Source organism: Osmia bicornis, chromosome 14 (assembly GCF_907164935.1).
Source record: "Osmia bicornis bicornis chromosome 14, iOsmBic2.1, whole genome shotgun sequence".
Classification (NCBI taxonomy): domain Eukaryota; kingdom Metazoa; phylum Arthropoda; class Insecta; order Hymenoptera; family Megachilidae; genus Osmia; species Osmia bicornis.
In genome coordinates, this window is record NC_060229.1 from 1922981 (window position 1) to 1943393 (window position 20413).

The 20413-nt window shown below is 44.3% G+C and overlaps 1 long non-coding RNA gene across 11 annotated transcripts in view; it reads left to right on the plus strand.

Annotated features, from left to right (window-relative positions):
• Positions 1-20413, plus strand: part of LOC114872557 — a 76407-nt gene that overhangs the window by 19012 nt on the left and 36982 nt on the right. For all 11 annotated transcript variants that reach the window (XR_006830072.1, XR_006830070.1, XR_006830076.1 and 8 more), the window contains exon 2: positions 7640-7752. This is a non-coding gene — a long non-coding RNA (uncharacterized LOC114872557). The remainder of the gene's footprint in view (positions 1-7639; positions 7753-20413) is intronic.

Here is a 20413-nt window from a genome sequence, read left to right on the forward strand (position 1 = left end):
ACCATGGGATCCTTTAGGCAGGAAGGAAACGGTATACCCTGAATCTTGAAATCTTCGCTTCCGCTGGTCGATGGAGGCTTCCTAGTTTCACGAGGGAACCTCCTAATCGACTCTTCTCAAATTAATTTGCTCTCACACGGTTAATGCTTTCGAAACCTATGGTTATCCGATGATAAATATCGTTCTAATATGGTTAATGCGAAGGCGTGAAAGCTTTGAGAATTGGAAGAGTTATAAGAAAAATACAAACTAGTATAAAATTCATTTTATTAGAAAGGAAGCATGTTAGCGACGCCTCTATGAGGCACCCCAGAGTCTGTCGTAAAAAATGCGTGCGTGGGGTCGTTTTTAGCCGACATCTGGATTGTCGTAGCAGGGAGGCGCCTAGATTGTGGAATACAGGAAAATGTAACTCGTTTTCGTGGGAGTTTGATAAAAAAAATGTCCCATTCGCGTAGCAGACGGTACCATTTATAACCGCCGGGTATTTGTTTCTACCAGTGGGGTCAAATTCCCATGAATTTCCTCATTAAAAAAAGAAGCTCTTCCTCTACCACTTCTTGCTCAAAATTCCATACATATTATAAATAACAAGAACTGCTTTAGATTCTTTGCTCAGCTTGTATTTTCCGGGGTATAAGAACGAATGCAATAAAAATGCAATTTGGGGGTACTGTTTAGGGCCACAGAGAAATTGAAAGCAAACGCTGAACGTGACAGAAAATTTATACCTTAGGTAGTCTGATCTATTCAAAGGTATATAACTCGAAGATTCGTCGAACAAAGCTTCTAAAAATCCCGATCGTAAATTGGAGGTACCCTATTCAGTTAAATTGGGTCAGTGTGCCACTCCGCTGGGAATCGGGTCGTGTGCTGGACACACGTAAGGAAAACGATTACAATGGCGAATGCGTCCAGGTAATGCTCTATATTATTGGAACAGATACACGTGCCCTTCGCTAGTACATATTAGGGTAAAATGTTGAAAACAGAATTATTTCAAATCACGTGTACCGATGCACATGCATTTTTTTAAAAACGAATTTTTCGACTTCTTTTTACGAAGATCGATTGTTTCAAACATTCTGTATAAGAGTCCCGTTGCAAAGCTTTCGTCCATCAATCAGCCATCTGTTAAAATCCCCATTAGACGAACAATAACTCATCGATTTTAAGCAAAGCTGCAAACATCCAGTTCCCAACCCGGTAAGCGAAGAAGAAGGCCGATTCAACCCTATCGAGGTCCACCTCTTGCTACGCAGTTGCGTCTACGTACCCCTTCCGAACAAGGTGCACCAAGTAGCCACCCCATTCTTACGCGTCCCCTTCCTTTTCCGGCGAGAATGCTCAGCCTCGGTTGGCTTGGTCGGCTCGCAGAAGTTCGTGTCGGGTCCTCTTTGCCTGCCTCTTCTGGGTCGCGCAAAAGGATCACCTGGCGACGGTTCCCACGTTTCTGCGATTCGCGTTTCGCTTCACCCTTTACGCGGCCGTCGTCGTCGCCGTGGTCGTCGTCGTCGGTGGATATTTCGGGCCCATAGTGCCGCACACGATGGAAAAAAGGGTCCGTCGAACGGTGGCGAAAGGGAGAAGGAAAAGAGGCAAGTGGGAAGAAAAGAAAACGAGCCGTGCCTCGTGCATCTATTATGGGGCCCTGACCGCTACGGAGGTGCGCGTGGCTGACACACGAGGGACCCCGCGATAGGGAACCTACGTTTTATTGGCGAGGGAAAAAGAAAACGGTGCCAGCACGGCTTCGGCCCGTGCAGGTACGTATTTGCATAGAAAGGTTGAAATTTCGTCTCCTCTAGCTAACTGTTTCCCTTCGGGTCGTGGGAGGCGAGGGGGTCTTCGTGAGAATCTTTTATACGACACTGCCTGACTGCGCAGCTCGTTACCTGAACCTTCAATTACTCTATTTTATTGTTTTACGATTATTTTGCTGCTGGTTAAGGGTACTCCTCTTACATTAGTCGTCGAAGACAGTAAAGAAATCAAAAATGAAATTTAGAATTGAATTCTCTGATTGTTATGGATACAGTAACTCAATCTTTTTAACACATCCGGTAGCAACCAGCTCCATCAGGTCAAATACCGAGACGAACGGTATAAAAATCTGTGTTCACGAGTCCGTTAAAATCATTCGTCGGTCCATCTTTAGGAAACACGATCTGTTTAGTCTTCGGTGCTTCGAAATGGACCCCTCTTTCGTGGGACCAATCGTTTGTTTCAGGAACAAGAACCGTAATCTCGATACTGGATTGTTTTTGTATTGTCCTCTTAATTACCTTTGCTCCAAGAAATACTTGGATTTGCTCGTAGCAAAGGGTTTACGCTCACGTGGTACTTAAATCACCTCTTCCTGTGGAGGAAAGCATAACCGGAAACGGGGTTAAGTCCTCGCTATTTTTAATAGCTCCTCTTTAACCCTCGTCTGAACAACCCGGTAGTTGGATAACTATTTTTATACTTTCTTAACAAAACGATTACTGAAATTATTAAGAAACACTCGAGAGGAAACAAAGGGAAGAGGATCCATCGCGCAAGCGAGACAAAGGATGGTCGAAAGTTGCAAGGGTCACACTTGGACCCCGTCTGTCGCGATTTCAGCGAGGTAGCAGGGAACGGCAGGTTGCTGCATCGACCTGGCCGATGCAGAAGCACGATGTCAAAGCGGCAGCGAGCAACCTTGCTCGATGGAGGCGCTCTCCTCGCAGCCAGGCGCCTCGAGAGAGTGCGAGCTGGTGAGAACACTCCGCGCCACGCGTTCCCACCATCCTCCTCGGCCATCTTCGTCCACCTCTTCGGACGTATTCGGCTCGTAGTTCGCTCCCGATATCGGCATCGGTCCCAGTCCTCCTGGGCCCGTGTGCCCTTTTGTTACTGAAAATTGGCAGCTCCGCATTGGCCCTGTTTGCTCAACGGAGCACCAAGCTCGAGGTGTCGTAATGAAGTTTCGAAAGGAACTACTGCTTTTAATTTATGCGGAACGGTCCCTTTCGGTGGTTGCATGTGTTTGTTTATTAGGTATGCGGCCTGCTCTTTCGGCCGGAAGAGTTCGATCCTCTGGATAGAGAGTTTGCGTTATTAATTATTAAATTTCGGACCCACTTTCGGGCCGTTCTGTTACTTCTGGGAGAACAGGTTTTCGTTGAATTTGTCGATCTTAGTCATTTTTATGACGGGGCAGAGCTGAAATTTATTATTACCCACTTGCATCACGTTTCAAATATGTCCTTGAATTCTAATCCTTCCCGATTCTGCGAAATTGTAGTTTGAACAAGGAAAGTTCGCAGGGAAGGTTCTAGGTAAGAAAGGGTTTTACCTCGTATTTCCTGGTCATTCGGTGCGTTTGAAAAGGAAACAGGCAGAATAGCAATTAAAACCAATGACGACCACGATCGAATGGTTGCTCGTACGAGCATCTGCCGTTCTCATTGACGCAACGTGACGATTTAACAATGGTGGGTTCCTTCGAACGACGATCGACGTAGCCCGTTTCTCGAAAAACACGTCACCGTCGCAGCTCTATGCAAATTTTCCCTCGAGGTCCCATTGGGGTACGCTCTACCTCCCGTGAAATTTGTCACTTCGAACGAGTTACTTCGAGCGAGTAAACCGGCTATTAAGCAGGAAGAAATCGGCTGCTTGTTTCGCAACTAGCCATCTATTGTCTACTCTTTGGTTTATACGTGAGAAGGCTCGAACAGGGAAAAAAAGGTACGGAAGTTATTGATTTGAGCTAGCTAGCTGTTTTTATTACTAGTCTATTTGTATGCTCTACTTTGTTCGATGTCGTGGAAGATTCTTTGAAAAATTTCTCAGACCCATATATTATTTAAGAGTTTGAAATAAAATATAACATATTTCAAGCAAGATCATATAATTCGTGGACTTCGTTCTATAAATTAGAATGTTAATTACGACAGTTTATTATCGCCTCAGATTTTGTCGAAGAGTTTGACGTCATCTTAAAAGATATTTTTAAATGACCTCACTACGTTGAAATGATATCTAAGAAAATTTTCCACTCTTCCTCGTGCTGATGGTATTCTCTTTGATATGCATTAGCCCAGGATCTCGAATCACTGATGACACAATGAAGGGACACCTTGATGGCAAGATCGTTGCATCAGCTGGAGCAAATGTGCTCGTGCTCCGTTCGTATCTGGGGTGTTGAACAATGCAATGGTCCAGTACGAATCGTAGGGGGCCTTTCTTAAAGCAGTCTTCGATTTTGATGGCCAAAAATAACGGCACGCGCCAGACGTCTGTCTGCAACCGATTTATCGATTTGCGGAAAGCAGATGGTGGCCAGGAAATCGATAGCAGGCTAGAAATATTTTAGCAGCTATAAATTTTTGAATTATCTTCGATACACCTAAAAGATACTTCCATCCAGAGAATGAATTATAGAATTTATCCAGGTGCTATTAAAATGTCTTCTTTATTTATTTATTTTTCTACCTTATTGTCAATTTATAACTGAGAATAGACCCAGGACGAATTATTCTTCTGAAAATCTTGAATAAAAAATCTTTCCACGTGCAAAGGTCGATCCTAGCGGGACCTCGGTATCATTTCAAGATGCACACGAGATACATGCACGGCACGGTTAGATCGGTGCCTCTTATTCCGAGCCGAAGGGAAATCCCTTCACGACGTTTGCCGAAGGGTGGCGGCATTCTTGGTGCCTATGTTAAAGGGACCACAAGCCATGAGCAAGGAGGGAAGAAGGACAATGGCTTGCGCAAAATGCTTTTCTTGCCGGTTAAAGAAGGGGAGCTTGGCACGCGACCAACGTCACCTGCCCCGTTCTACGACCCACTGAAGTCCTTGTATCGATTCTCTTGCATGCAGCTGCAATGTCGTGCTTTCTTGCGTCGATCAGCAGACCGAGACACCTCCGTGTCGTTATCTTAGCCACGACATATGGCAGAAACGTTGAGATTCCTCGTTTCATGCTACCGCCGAGTGATTTCGTGTTACCTTCGCGTCGAATCGAAGGCGTTTCCGTGCACCTGCTACCTGCTTCGATTCGAACAAACTGCTTTCTGGGTCACCTATATCAAGTCGAAACGTTTTATTCAAAGGCATGATTATTTTATGTAGTGGAAACAAAAATGTCGTGCGACGGAATTCATTTTACGACATTCCCATAACGATAGCGTTTGTAATCATGCACATGTCACGTGTATACCGATGGCAGCACCTGGAATTTGTTTCTCATGGCGAACGATTCCCCTGCAATAACATATACGGGCAATAGAGATCTTTTTAAATTTATCTATCGAGTTTCTTCCACCTTTTGGGAACGATTCATCGTAAAGAGAGCCTTCTAATTACTAGGCAAAGGACAAGACCTCTCGTCTTCAGATGCAAATTCATGTCCCACTTAAGCAAACTGCAGGACATACGAACATATTTTGCATAATCCTAAATTTAACAATAACAAGTCTGCTCTCACAGCTGCTGTATGTTGAACACTGTGGAAGATTAACCTAGTCTTGAAAAGTGCTAGGGCACGCTGAACCAGGTAACACCTCAATAACTAGTGTAAGTGGTTGACCGCAATTTAATTGTTCGAGAAACTAGTACACGAAGAATGACGAAATCCATGACTAATTTTCTAGTTCGTTATCTAATTCAAGAAATGTCCAAAGAGACGAAGAGAATGATGCTTAAGTTCCAAAAGGCACCCTTTATTAAATCGTTTAGTACATTTCTGTCACACCCTTGGGTCCTTAAAGCTCTGTTATTACCCAGTCTCTAAAAATTCAGAAAAAGACACGGAAAGGATGAAAGGAAACAGGAACAAGAAACTCGTTCTCTTCTTTCAGCCATTCTTCCCGTCGTCCGCAAATCCCTAAATATTTCGATACCACACGTTTCCTCCGTGCACACACTCGTCAAGAAACACACGTGCTCCTTTGCATCTGTCTAAAGTTGCATCTGCAAAATTCAGGATCCCACGACCCCCAGGACCATCCAGGACGACTTACCTAAGGAAACAAAAAAAAAAAGAAAGAAAGAAAGAGACAAGGAAGAAATCATTACCCCGTGCGACTTCCCCTTCTTTACGTCACGGGGGTTCCAAGGCACATGCTCGTGACGTCACGAGATCCACACGTCATGGGACGTGACGTCGATCCCTACGGGGGCCGAAATCTTCAACGAGGCATCTACAGGGTGCTCGAGAGCCAGGGGAGAGACCGTGGTACCGAGGAGGAAAAGAAGATGGAGGAGACCAATGGGGAGGGGGGTAGAGAAACGTGCAAAGGAGAATGAAGTGGAATTACGCGGGACGCATGCGAGAGGGGTGCACACGTGGGAAAACGGCACGCGTCCCTCTTGGCCCGGTGTCACTTACACCTGGGATTTTTTTGGGTATTTATCAGCACGACGTTCGACTTGCTGGAATTCCTTCGTGTGACTTCGCGTGGCGGCCTCGATTCCCCGGGAATCGATCAAAGGAACGATTATTACGGTCCGCGAGGGACCCGTTTTCAATTCGGCTCTCTTCTCTGGCCTGGAAGAAACTCGATCTGATGAAGCTTTTGGCGAGTTAATGGGGAAAGATGATGACAGGGTGAGTTTGAATTTCGTGTAGGATCAAGGCAGAATTTTTCAATGTTAATATTTAGAACCTTTTCAAGGAAAAATTGAAGCCCATAGTGCATAATAGAAAAATAATTTCAATGGTTTAGTAAAGTCATGAAATTGCGGATGAGTTTGATGAGCACAGGTGTAACCAGCAGATTGTTAATTTATGTTCAACGAGAAATAATTACGCATTTACATATGATGTCGTATGTTGGACCACCGTGAGAATGCGTGATGAGTTATCAGCACAATTCCCATGGATGCCTCAACACCTGGCAGAATGCGACCGCAGTAGAAAAAGTTTTGTCCGTGAAAAAGGCAAGATCCGGTCGCGATGCATGCTCGAACGTCTGTTCTTATAGACAATAATTGTCTGTTAATAACGTCCGGTGGGTTGATGACGCACATGGCAAATAGTTTAACTCTTTGCGACAGATGTTATTAGAAGAGTCGCGTTATTGTTTAGTAGTATAGCGATACGTATAATGAGTATAGGTTTTTAATAATATTTTCAATTATTTTCCACAGCAATTAAATGCAACATTGTAGAAACTGCTTAAGGTATATAAAAATAAAAAATTTCATATAATTGCGCGTTTTGAAAGCAGTACTACTATTGCCATCTAATAAAGAACTGCATCCTATAAGATCTCGTGTCTCACGTTCTGAAATACCGACGTTATTTGAAAACTTCATTTTTGCCACTCTTTTTGTCGCGCCTTTTACAATTCAGGACGGTGATTTTAGGAACTGTTCGAGACAACATGATCGAGAACGGTTAAGTAGGTATCTGCTATATTGTTTGATAGTAAGTTAGAGATTCCTTCTATCTAGCGTAGGTATAGATCATCTGTTAAACTGCTAAACTGCAGTGGTTTCTGTGAGCTTGAAGCGGATTCCATTAGATGGCGAGCTAAGTTAATTCCAGGGATATATAATTTATAATTTTTAAATTTAGATTTCAATCAACGGCATTTAATTTTTATTTTTTTGCAAATTTCAGTTTTATATAAAGGGTTCGAAATTGTTATACTTGCAGATGCGTCCCTTTACAAACCACCGAAACCAGAAACGTGTGAAAATAGAAGCTCTCAATACCGGAAGGGACCCTTTTTTGTAACTTGCCAAAACTACACCTGAAACATCCTACAGGTAAGAATTAAAAGGGACAATTTCCGGGATGCGTTTCAAGATGAAGTCCTGTTATGCAATACAGTTAGGTTCTTACGAAATCTTCCACCTGCTATGATCCCGTAAGTAATTGAAATCAACGCCATTATGTAGTGACATGTGTGCAGGAAGTGAACACTTTTTCCTGAAATTTCTTTTGCTACGCTTACTTCTTTCATCTTAATTAACCCTCATATGACGGAGTTCAACTGTAATTGTAGATTCTTTTGTATTCGCATTTTTATTTCTTAAGTTACCAAAAAATAGCAGGAACAAAAGGGGATGAACATCGTCGTAATGTTCTCCGCGTAAATTAAAATTTATTTTTTCCACGAAACATCACGCGAACCGTTCGCACGCTCTTCTCGGAAGCTCAAAGTAACCAGCACGTGTGTGGTCGAAAATTAAACACATAATAACCTGCATCCTCGTGGATAACCGTCGCGTTTAGCCACACTCTTGGCCCCCATTTTTATAGCGTGCTATGAACGCCCGCTCGCCGCGCTTCTCGTTAGCTCAATTTTACGATCTAGCCCCAGCAACCGTTATTTTTCGTAATTCCGAACCAATTACACCACTATGCCTTCGATCCTCTAAAACATCGCCGACCAGGGTAATTACATTGGTTGCAGGGTTTTATAGACTGCGACTATACAGTGTACCCCTTTCCGCTCCTAACCGCGCGATGGAATCGGTAAAATTGATTGTAATAACCGAGCAAAATTACAAATGCCTTGGTATTATTTGCAAAAAAGATTCCAAAAAGAACACCCTACCATCAAGAGTGTCTGATGGCAAATGGATTCTTTTGTGTTCTAGATGGATTCTTATCTTTACATCGACAGTAAATGTAAGATTTAATCATTTGAAGTTTAAAAATAAGAGTTAATTTATAATTGTGAAGAATTTTCTTGGTAAAGGGTTGGATATTGACTCCTCGAATGATTAATCGAGTACTCATTCACCTGTTCTTGAATATAAAGAAGCTTCTTAGGCCTGAGTTACCAGCATTCATTAGTCAAATGAACCTGTACGAAAGAAATTAATAGCTTGGATTGGACCAGTTCAAAAAAGAGGGGTTGTTAACCCTTTGATTGCTAAATCAAGCTGAGGAAGAATCAAGTCAACAACATTTATCATTGTTCTTTTATTTCATTTCATTTCTCAATTTATTTTTTCATTTTTTTACTCAAATTAAATTGTACCGAATACAATAATATGTACAATAATGTACACGCGAGTGCAATTAATGCAACTCATAGCGTGTTCAACAAGTTCGCGTTAATTGCAGAACGCGATGATGCACCTCCACGGCGGAGGGGGTAAAAATTTGTCCCACGTCCCACGGTTCTGGCATCGCTGCCTCCACCCTCTCCGTTCGAAAGGATCGCACGGGACGAACGCGTGGGACTCGCTTCGATGGAGCGGAACACGTGGTAGGCATCGGTTCACGATCGAATCCGAAAGAAACCGAGCTCGGCCGAAGAGGGAAACGCACGATCCACGTGTGGAGAGCGTGCCGCGCGTGAGTACCGGTATTTATTGGTGGGGATACCGTGCCATGGATCCAAATGGTGGGGGGATCTATTGCGCTTCATCAGAGTGGGACTCGGCGCATTCTGCTGGCGCTATCTGGTGGGATTTAGGTTAAATTATACTTTCATTCGAAAGGAAGAGCTTTGCTTATGTCTCATCCCTGCAATAGATGGAAAGAAGGTTGAAATGAGTCATTTAATTTTAAATATTTAAAAATTTCTGTGTCCATAAAGTCATCCGAATCTTTTAATGCGTCCACCAATGGTTCTCGTGCACCTATCGGCATAAACGATGAAAAAGGGTTAGCCTCGGTCGGCTGTAACTGGTTCACAGAGAAGGCATGCGGCGCGCAAAATGACCCAACTTGCTTTTTCCCGCGGTAAAAGTTAATTCGACCTTTTTGCCGGGTCCACGGCGCGGCTCGCTGTGTGTCCGGTATTTTGATGAGCAGCAACAGCGACCGGTCAGGGAATTGCAATTTGAATTAGCCGCGAAAGCCGAGGCTAATGATTCGTAAAGAGCAAAACAGCGGCGTGCACGAGCCGGCGATATTCGTGGTTCCGCAAGAAAACTCCTCGCCGCTATCCAAAGACCGTGAAAAGTGTAGAAACCCGGCTACAAAATCGGTTCGGGGTTTCTTATTGCCGGTATCGCATCCCGGCGATTCGGTCGAAACGCGATAAACGTTGTCGCGTTAATGTTCAAACCCGTACCAGCTACCGAGAAACAACTAATGAGATTGGTAACGGTCGCGATAATTGTGCCAATTACCGCGGTTAATGTTATCGTTACGCCTGCCGTCGCTGAACATTTGCTTGTTAATGCGAAAATGCATCGCAAAATGATACGTTTCGATTTCAACGCTCGTTCTTTCGCGTTCGTACCCGTCGTATCGTTCGATTATCGCTTCGCGATTAACTAATTGGGTTAGCTAACTAAGTATTTTTAATTGGGATACCAGCAGGAGGCTAATTCCACTTATTACGCGATAGGTAATCGTCGACGTTTTATAGGGACATTTCAACTTCTAAAAATCAAATATATTTTTCGAAGAACAAGTTGATATATCATTTCGCAATTTTATTGAATTTAAAGGAACCCATGGGAGTCTTCGAAAATTCCTCCGCGTACCGCTTCGCCTAATCAGGCTTCATAATTCCTCCCCTGTCGATGCGTCATTCGATTCCCATTCACGGAAGCCCGGCATCCTCTAAAATACGAGCTCGAATTCAGCAGCGGCCGGGAATAATAAACTGCTCGTTGCCGATGCATTACGAGATCGTCGATCGTTTATGAATATCTACAAGGACGAACGACAGCCACGGCATATACACGAGAACGACCGGTCGGCGTTTCCCGGACTTACAGAAACGGTCGGGAAGAGGAGAAAAAAGCTGAGGGAACGGTGAAGATCTAATCGCGGACACACCGGTGACGTGAGTTACGTGGGTAACCGTTGTCGGCGAGAGACAAAAGTGAACGCTGATGCTCGGCTTCAGCAGCCTGATGCGGCACAAACCGTGCCCACCGTATCGCCAGCTTCATCATATTTATACACCTTGCTCATCGAGCATACCCGTTTCTTTCCTTCGCGCCTTTTCTTCGATACGCGTGAACGTCCCTTCGATCAGCGTCTCGTCATATAACCGTGATCGATGTGCCATGCACGTAACGCGCCGCGATGGAACACTTTCCGCCCCGCGGGAATTTCATCGCGGACCGATCGATGGCTATCGGTGAATTTCAATCGATTCGCGTTTCGTTCTCCCGGGAAACGCTGCCGGTTGAATGGAAAAACAGGGGCTCGTTCGACATTTGGAAGTATAATGGGCACGGGATGAGGCTCGATCGGCATGCGACGAATATTTAGGAGATTGTAGGCTGGCGAGGGCGAAACGTTAAACCTTCGTTGATTAAAAATATTATACAGCAGCGGGTTTGTTATCGTAGTGAATGAAGCAGCAAAAATTAGAATAATCATCTTCTTTGATAAAAATTTGATGAAATATAGACACTGATGTTTTTGAAACTAGACGAACTTCTCTGAATTGCACACCTGCTCGAGGCTATTTTTCTCCGACGAATCCAATATTTTTACACTTGTAGCAAAGGGTTAATTACGATCTACGAGGGTCAAAGGGAGTTCAAAGGATGATAGAGAATAATGGGCTGGCTTGCTTTTTACTTTTGCCGATTTTAACGGGGAAGATGGATGAGCCAATTACGGAATCGACGAAATTTCACACCGTCCACAAAAATTCATTAGGGAGGTCCGTGAGCATAAATAAATTCGTACACCCTTCCACGCCCATTCGAACAAAGGCAGGTGTCGGCTCGTTTCGGACAGCGATGTGTTTCAGGATAGATTTAGAATTTCGAGAATCCTTGAGGAGAAAGCCTTTCGCTGCTTCGCGGCAATTCGAGGAATTCTTCGAAACACTAGTTAACAAGCCTGTTGACATTAATTCCGTGGTGAGAACAGAGGTAAAATGGGAAACTCGAACATGGTGAAACATGGTTTTACTGCAGGATAGATATATAAAGAATTTACTTTCTATTGGAAAAAATTGTTTCTAATGGAAAAATAATCGGAAAGGTATCTTCCTCTCGATCGAATCGCTATTCTTTTTTCCCTGAAACAAGATAAAAAGAGGGAACGAGAGAGTGAACGGTACTTTTTTTTTATTTCGTATCCAGACTTCATGAACGGTACACTCGTAAATTCATCTTTTAAACCCTCAGGAACGTCTTCTCGCTGAGTCGGAGACTTCTTAGAGGCCGTCGGGACTCATTTATTATTCAGATTTATAGCCAGACTCGAGCTGACTCCCACAGATCGGCAGGTCTTTGCAACTTCTCTCGAGTGGCCGCGAGAGCCCTTCAAGTGGGCAACGGAGAGAAGCCTGGAAATTCGACGTTTTGCATACGACACGATCTTCGGTTCGATTCGAATGAAAGCGGCGCATAACAAGCGGACTCGGCTTGCTAGCATTGTGCCGGTCCTCTTGCACGGGTACACGCGTCTCTGATCTTTCGTAACAAACGAGCCCAGATATCTCTGGCCAAGAACAAGCTACGTTTCCAGACTTTCGATAATCCTTTAGCTAAAACCTCGAAGATATTCCAGCGTTATCGAGACGAAAGTTTAGTCGGAAAGCACCCTGTGGGAACTCGTTAAATCACGCCGAGTAACCCTCCTCTAGCCTCTTCGAAACGCTTGATAGCCGAGGCTGAATTCGAGCTGCCCGCTGGTTGCGGCAATAAAAATAATTAAACAATCGCAAGGAACAGCACGGTGACAAGCTGGCTGGAATTCCTGCCGCGGTGTTCACGTAAACGCGGACTTGGTTTGGGGCAGCGAAACGGAGGGAAGAAGAGGATGAGGGAAAGAACGACAGGATGGAGGAAAGGAGAAGAAGCAAGCGGCGAATGGATGGACAGACGGACACGAGGCAGACAGTATCGGATTGATCTCACCGAGTGAACCCAATTACCCACCGAACGGCCAGATTTATTGTTCGGACGAGGAGCTGACTGAGGGATCCTGATGCCCCTGATGGTGGCAGCCACTCTTTACGATGCTCCTGCTGCTGCTGGGTCCTCCAACAACGGATCCAGCCGCGTGCTGGAAGGGTGTCGTGTCGCTTTGCTCACCCAATTATCAGCGGGCCTGACAACGAGCTTAGCCCTCTTTCCTCCCAGAGAAGCGTTTCTTCGCTATGAATCAAGCTACCGCTACGATCCGATCGGATCTACCTTTAGCAAAGCTCCGAGCAACGGTGAACGGATCATAAACAATATATAATTGACATGATTTATCGGCTGGCATTGCTATCTTCGCGGTCACGCGAGTGATCGACAGAGATAGGTTTATCTCGTCAGCGATTTTCTACCCTGTACCCGAAGATCGCGAGTGGACAGCGTTCTTCATCGAAAGTTGGGTGAATTTTGAACCGCGAGCTTGACGCGTGCCGAATTCGAACGATACTCTCCCACCCAAGTGACCGTGGTGTTTCCGCGTCGTCAAATGTGGCGTTTGGCTAGTCGTGACGGGCAAAAAGTTATGCAGATCGACGACAAAGGGTTGCCCGTTCTCGAAACGGCTGCAGCTGGCTGTCAGAGAGGGCGGGCATACTTTAGCCAGTTGAGACGAAAGTGGAAGGATTCAAGGGTCTTTGCGAGTCGCCGCCGCGCTCCTGTCTTCGAAGCACCGCCGCGATGCTAACTGACGCCTTAGAGGCCACTGATTGAAGTATTTATTGCCGGTAGCCCGGCTGCCTCGCCTTTATGCCCGTGTAATGATCCACTTTTGCATTCGGCCCTTATCTACGCAGCCTCCTGTGTGGCAATCCTTCGACTCAGTTCCTCTCGCCATTTCCTACTTCGGTTATGATTTTTAACCCTTTGTACCCCCTTGTATTAATATCAAGGTGTTATTAAGCTTTCTTTCCAAACACCGTCGATACGGATATTATTGAAATCGATGGAGAAAAGAAAGCCGACGGTAAATCAAACGCTCTTACGCGAGCCAGCTCGGCGTTTCGCGTAGACCAGTCGAGGCAAGAAGCTGAAACTGAAACGTCGAAAGAGGCTGGCAGTCCTATAATTATATTATTACCCGCTGCGTAGCTCATGACTCCGGAGCCAATTTGTCTTCGACCGCAACGAGTTCGTGCAATTTGTGATTTATCACTGTCCCTAGCCTTTTCTTTTTCTACGTCCGCGCCGCCCTGCGGACCGTATAATTTCTACCACGTCGCGGATTCCGCTCGCTTCGATACGCGGCGGTAATCTCCGCGAGGAACTTGCCAAAATGAGTTACGCAGACAAATGATCCCTCCCGAGAGAACGCGATATCAGTGAGATTTAAACTTTTTGGCAACGAATGTTACGAAGGAGTTTTGAAATATCATATCTAACCCGAGCTAAACGTTGTGGAACGATCGAAACGATTCTGAAACGGAATCACACGTTGCCTGTTCGATGATAAATCGCGGCGTCGTGCGATAATTAAAATCGGTCGATTATAAGTGCATTTGGCCCAGGTAATGACGGGGTTGAGCCGAATTCTCTCAAATAACTATGTCTCAATTAGCCTCCCCCCTTCGGGCCGTTTAATTGGCCGCGTAGTTTTAACGGAATGCAAAGGGAACCTCCGGTGGCTTTCAGGGAACAGAAAAGAGCAATTATCCTGGAATCAGATGGGGCAATTTCAGTGTGCGAATTACGCGCGAAAGAAACGCCGTTCGAGAAGAATGCAACAATTCTGACTTGTCGAGAGTCCTTTGCTAAAGGAACGGAAGAAAATGTTACAAAGTTCGGCAGAAAGCAGTGTCGGACTTTGAATTCTTCCAGTTGAATCGACTCGATTAACGTTCCCTGAAGAGATCGCGGTTCCATGAATACAGATGGCGGACGAAAGCTTCGTTGCAACATCTGCTGTCCCTTGGGCTGGCATTAAATCAATTACGCGTCCCTGAGCTTTCACGTTTTACGCTCTCTGCGTTATCCTTCCTCCAAAAACATCTTACACGAGACTATTTTCATAATCTCGTTGCTTAATTAGTTATCTTAGAAGAATTATTTTTAAAAACACACGGTTCGTCTCTTTTGAAATGATAATTCCACGGTGTAATAATCCCGAATACCCCCGAAACAGGGGCGCAACCGCGAAACAATCAGCCCCCGACATCGTCTTTTCTCGTTCTTGGCAAATTGAAATTTTTTTTCCCCCTTCTTTCTGGCGTCGAAAACTGCCGGGTAATTACCAGCGAATTTTAGAGCCATTATGCAGCCCCGCCGTTCAAGACTTCACACCGTTCGCGCACGCTTTGATCCGCACCGAAGGAACAAGGCTGAAAAATAATTACAAAGAGTCCTCCTCGCCGGGCGGGCCGGAAAGCGGCGGTAAATCGGTCTTCCTTCGCCTCCGCCGTCGCGACGGCTGGCGTTTCACTTGAATCTCCTAATGAATTTAAAATGACCGTACCAAGGCTTTTTCGTCCATCGGATCCGTTGACAAAAAGCCGGGTCCCGATTTTTGACGGATGACATCGCGCGTACAGCCGCATAAAAATGCAAATCTCATTCGGGATTCGTTCGCGCGCGAGCCTGCTGTCTACACGCTGCCATGCTTTTTCATTCCCTGCCTCTTTCGGCCCCGTCTTTTTTTCCGCTCACACGCGCGCCATTATGGTGCTTTTCACTGGCCCCGGCAATCTCGGCTAAATTCACTTTTAATGACCGGGGCCAGACGCGGCGTCACGTGAAAATTTAATTTAGACGGACGAAATTGGTAATTCGTCTCGGACGGACGGATAGGGCAGACGTTAATCCCGACGAAACACCGGGGACTTAGGTGATCCACGCGCGAAATTAATCCTTCGCGTATGATTACAGGCCTCTGACGTTTCGGTGGCGTCAAGATGAATCGTACGATTTGCAAATCTGTAATATAAAACAGCACTGTTGCTGTTTTCAGATCTTTCGCGGCGCTCGTGGTTGCAATCTTGCGTTCATTTTTTAATTTCACGAGAACAGGAGGATTAAACGGCTGGTGGATGTAATTGATCCTTTAGGCGAGATTACAGACTTCTGGTGTTTCAAGAAAGTCGAGGAGAATTATTGAATCCGTGATTTTTATCCAAATTAACCTTACGATGTGTTACCATTCACATCCGACGCTCCATTACATCCCTGATTCAACCCTTTTCATCCGGACCTCATTAGCTGTCCCCTTGATTCGCAGTTGATCAATCTTCACCCTTTTAGGAGGAAATTTGCTGAGGATCCAGATTTCGGACGACCAATCTAAGTGTCTAACAGCACAAAGAACGACCGGTTACATTCATCCTCGGCTTAATTAGTTCGCGTAATAAGGGTAAGAAACGTGTACGGTCGGTCGCTTAATTAGGTAATGATCGTAGCATTGAAATTGAATTCGATTTTCAATCAATCTCCGATCAGCCTAATTATCGCAATCGACCGGCAGATGTAAAGTTATCTTTGGCATCTAAGAATCTTACGATTTACGTATCCCCCGAGTTAATTTAATCTGCTGGGAACCGAACCAGGGAGATCCTACACTGGCAATCGAATTGTCACGGTCGATTTATATCTTACAGATCGGTATCTACGATATTTACTTTCATCTGTCTCAATCGAAACGGTCCGGTTAATTGTGTTAAAATTACATTAAGCGGTTAGCCTTTAGGGTGCAGGTTAATTAAAGGACCTGTTTCTGGGAACTCTGGGGGCTCCCTTCGCGAATTCACGTTCGAAATTCAATGATTTCTTGAATTAACAATGGAAAGAAATACGAGCTAAGATGATTTCAATGCTCGGGTATTCACATTTATTAATATCGAATAAAAATCTAAGAAATATCGCGCGTTTTATTAACAACAAGAAGTATATCTTCCGCAATGAAAGAAACAGATGTATCTGTCGCTACCTACCAGTAAAAACTTTTGCAAGGTAAATTGCTTTCGAGTTCCTTCTCGATGAAGTATCATCTGGCCAAAGGTCTCGTAGTACCTTACAACCACCCTTCTCGTATCTTGTTGCATCTAGCGATGGGCATTCGATGCGATTTCCCTTGAATTTTCAATCAAACTTATCGGCATCCTAAGGATTCGTTGGAGAGGCCATAAAATATCGAGGACTCTCCAAGGAGGTTTTCTAAGACGAAAACGCTGGATATTCCAATATTATACGATGTCCACTCGTGGTGTCTGGAATCGAAAAATATTCAACCCTCGCGAAATATACTAGGGATACTCGACCTTTGAATATTTCACCGCGACTTCCCACCTTTCTACATTTTCTTTTGAATTATTTAAATATCTACGATAAATTCTTGTAGCTTCGTTTGTTTAATGCATATGAACCTGTCGACGAGATTAATAGCTAGTCAAAATCCTTGGTCTCAAGGTCTAGATAAAACGATCTCATAGATTTGCAAATGAATTTTTTCATTGTCTAGACACTTACTGTCAGATTTCGTTTTGAATTACGAGGAGTGCATCGTGTTGTAGAAACTGGATAATTAAAATTTTTTGAAGTTGCATAAGTTGATCATTATCTGAGACGTTTATAGTGGGAACGATCATTGTTATCAAGGATACGTTTACCTAATTAAAAAAATTTTCATGTCTAGATATTCTAAAGACAAAACACCTGAATCAAGGTTTACCTTGCTTTGCTCCCATCGCTAGATTCTATGTACATACACCAGACGACCCGTGTTTCTTGCAGGACCTTTGTCGTTAGAAGGATGTTACGAAGGAGAAAGGAAGATGGCGATGAAGGTGAAAGGGGAGTTGCGTTGAGTGTGTGAGAAGGATTGCCGGAGATGGTGGGTTCGCGCTGACCTGTGACCCGCACGGTAACTCACCGCCCACGTTGCACCTGCTTCGCCGGCTATCGCGCTGCTTTATTGGTTTATCTCGACTGGCTCGAGGGGTTTATGAACTCCCACAGGGTGAGATTTTACGTGAACCTCGGCCTCCGTGTACCACCTTCTGGGAACTGGTTATATGTAGGCCTTGATCCTTTTATTCTCTTCTCATTCCCCGCCCTTTTCGCGGCTGGCTACACTCGGTATAGCTCGATACTCGAAAGCTGAATTACGCTCCTGATAATGAATTTCGGACCACCCGTTAGAGAAGTAATTTAATTAAGGGACTGAATTGTTGAAAATACAAAGAGTTACGACTCCTTTAAATATTTTTCTTACTGGCAGATTTTCATCTGACCCAAAGAAAATTAATGTAATTGCTTTATTAAATGATTTCTTTCTTTCGATAAGGACTTCGATTTTTAATTATCTCGTTTATTGCCAGATCGGGAACCATTATTAGCGGCGAATCTCTGCTTTGAACCGACGATAGTAAAGCCGCACAGTGCCACACACGATGCACTTTCTAAATTATTACAGTCGTTAGTAATTAGTCGTGCGATATGTTGCTGGGTCGCCAGTGGTACGGTCCCCCAGCGAATTTTTTAGATAGAACCGGAATGTGGCCGGCAAATTTTATCGGTATCGTTGGAATTAATTATCGTCGGTCCGTATGCTGATTAAAAAGTCCAGATCCGAAAGGCAGATTGAAGTTAAACATAAGTGTATAAACTTGATGGCTAATTTAGGCTAATTAAAATTGTTCCGTTAATTTGCTCTTTTTCGCAGAATTTGTCTTACGGAAAGAAAAATCTAATTTAAATAGATAATAAAACTAATTGATTTGAAAAAAGTATACTGCATATAAAATAATGGGAAGTTCGAGCATTAAGGAACGTGTGAGTTTTGTCGAAGAAGCTATAGTAATCTCGAGCGCGATCTTGATTCCCTTGTCTGATTTCGGTGAAAAATACTTAGCTGCCATTATCGCAACTCTCCTCCTCGTTTCTTTGCCGCAGACGAATCGAAGACTGTTCCTTTCCACGATAACCAGTGAGATATCAGCGATCTCAGCAACGTATTTACGCGATTCGTGACCATACCGAACTGGTTTCGGTCTCGTCTCGATAAGCGATACACACGCAATGGCACCGTGTACCTGAAATTACTTCTTTGTTACCATTTCGTTCGAATCGGCGATTCGAGGATCGTTGGAATACTCTGTGGCAATCGAAACTTCGGACATTAGAACACTTCAGACACTCGCACCGATAAATAAACCCTCATTTTCTTTCAAAATTTATCGCACCATGTCCTACATGGATGCACTCTTGTTTGCACCCTTTAAAGAGCCTCGTGCAATGATCGCACGATTCTCGTACAAATTGCAATCTCCGCAGAGGATACCAATGTTGTAACGCAAAATTATCAGGACATTCAGGGAATATACACAGGATGGACCACACAGAGTCCGAAGTTGAGCTTTTGCACGTAACGTGGCATCGATCGACCAAACTCACGGTATAATTCGCAGCTTCCGGGCGAATGATGCACCGTACTGAGTAAGGCATTATCGAATTTCTGATTCGACACAGCCGACCCTCTGCCTGCGTGTACATCGTCTCGTATAAATATTTAACAGCTCGATCATTTCATTTTTAAAATACAACAAATGATTTTTGTTGGAGAAATCTATAAAAATAAGCTAACATCGATCAAAGGTGTCTTCATCCTCGCGATATTAAACTGACCATATACATACTCGTTGCAGATCGCTAAAGGAATGATGCAGGCGTGAAAATGTTTAATATACTGTGCAACATTCCCTTCCCAGCAGGCTGGAACGTGTTGCAATTAACACGATCGTAGATCAGAGAATTTTTCAACTCTCACGAAATAAAGTGATCGAAGATGTAAAGCGGCCACCTTAAAGATCGTTCGTCGCTTCGGTGAAACCGATCGTAATTAACGTCGCGAGGTTTAATTGAGACAGCGTTTTAATTAACCTGTTATATTAAACTGCCGATCAAGAGAAGGTGACGGCACTGAACGCGAACACCTCGGCGAGATTGACCCGTCAAACAGGTGGATGCCGATGATCCGACGTCGTGTCGACATTTTTGCAGACGTTTCTGACCCCAGGCTATACGCACGGTTATCTACGATCGACCGAACGAATTCGGATCGAGCCACCATCATTTCCCGTTACCACATTTTGGTTCCAGGCATTACTGTCATCATCATCGAACATTTTGGATAGTATCAGCCTCGGTCTACCTTCACCTGTTGCCGTGAAGGGTAATAAGGGGTTGAAGAGGATCATTTAAAGCGACCGACGCTGATATTAGTTAAAAAATTTCCAGGGATTTCATGGTAGATAGCTTAATTGAAAAGTAGCGTGCCGGGGATACACGTTCGTTTATGGAATCTTGAATGGGGTTGATAATGGGGTTGAAATTTTGTTGAAGATTGCGAGAGCTTTTTAAAAACACTGGGATTTATTTGAAAGAAAATTAAATTGAAGTGGATTAGAAAATATTTGGTAAATTCAAATGGCCGATTTTTCGCCGATGCCCATCACTTCATTAAGTCCCTCGCGGGACGAGAGATTATCGATTTTGTGCGGTATCGATATCCAGCCATCGTGATCCCTATCGCTCACTGACTCGTGATCGACCTCCCAAACAGGCCGGCTGCCCGTGCAAGACG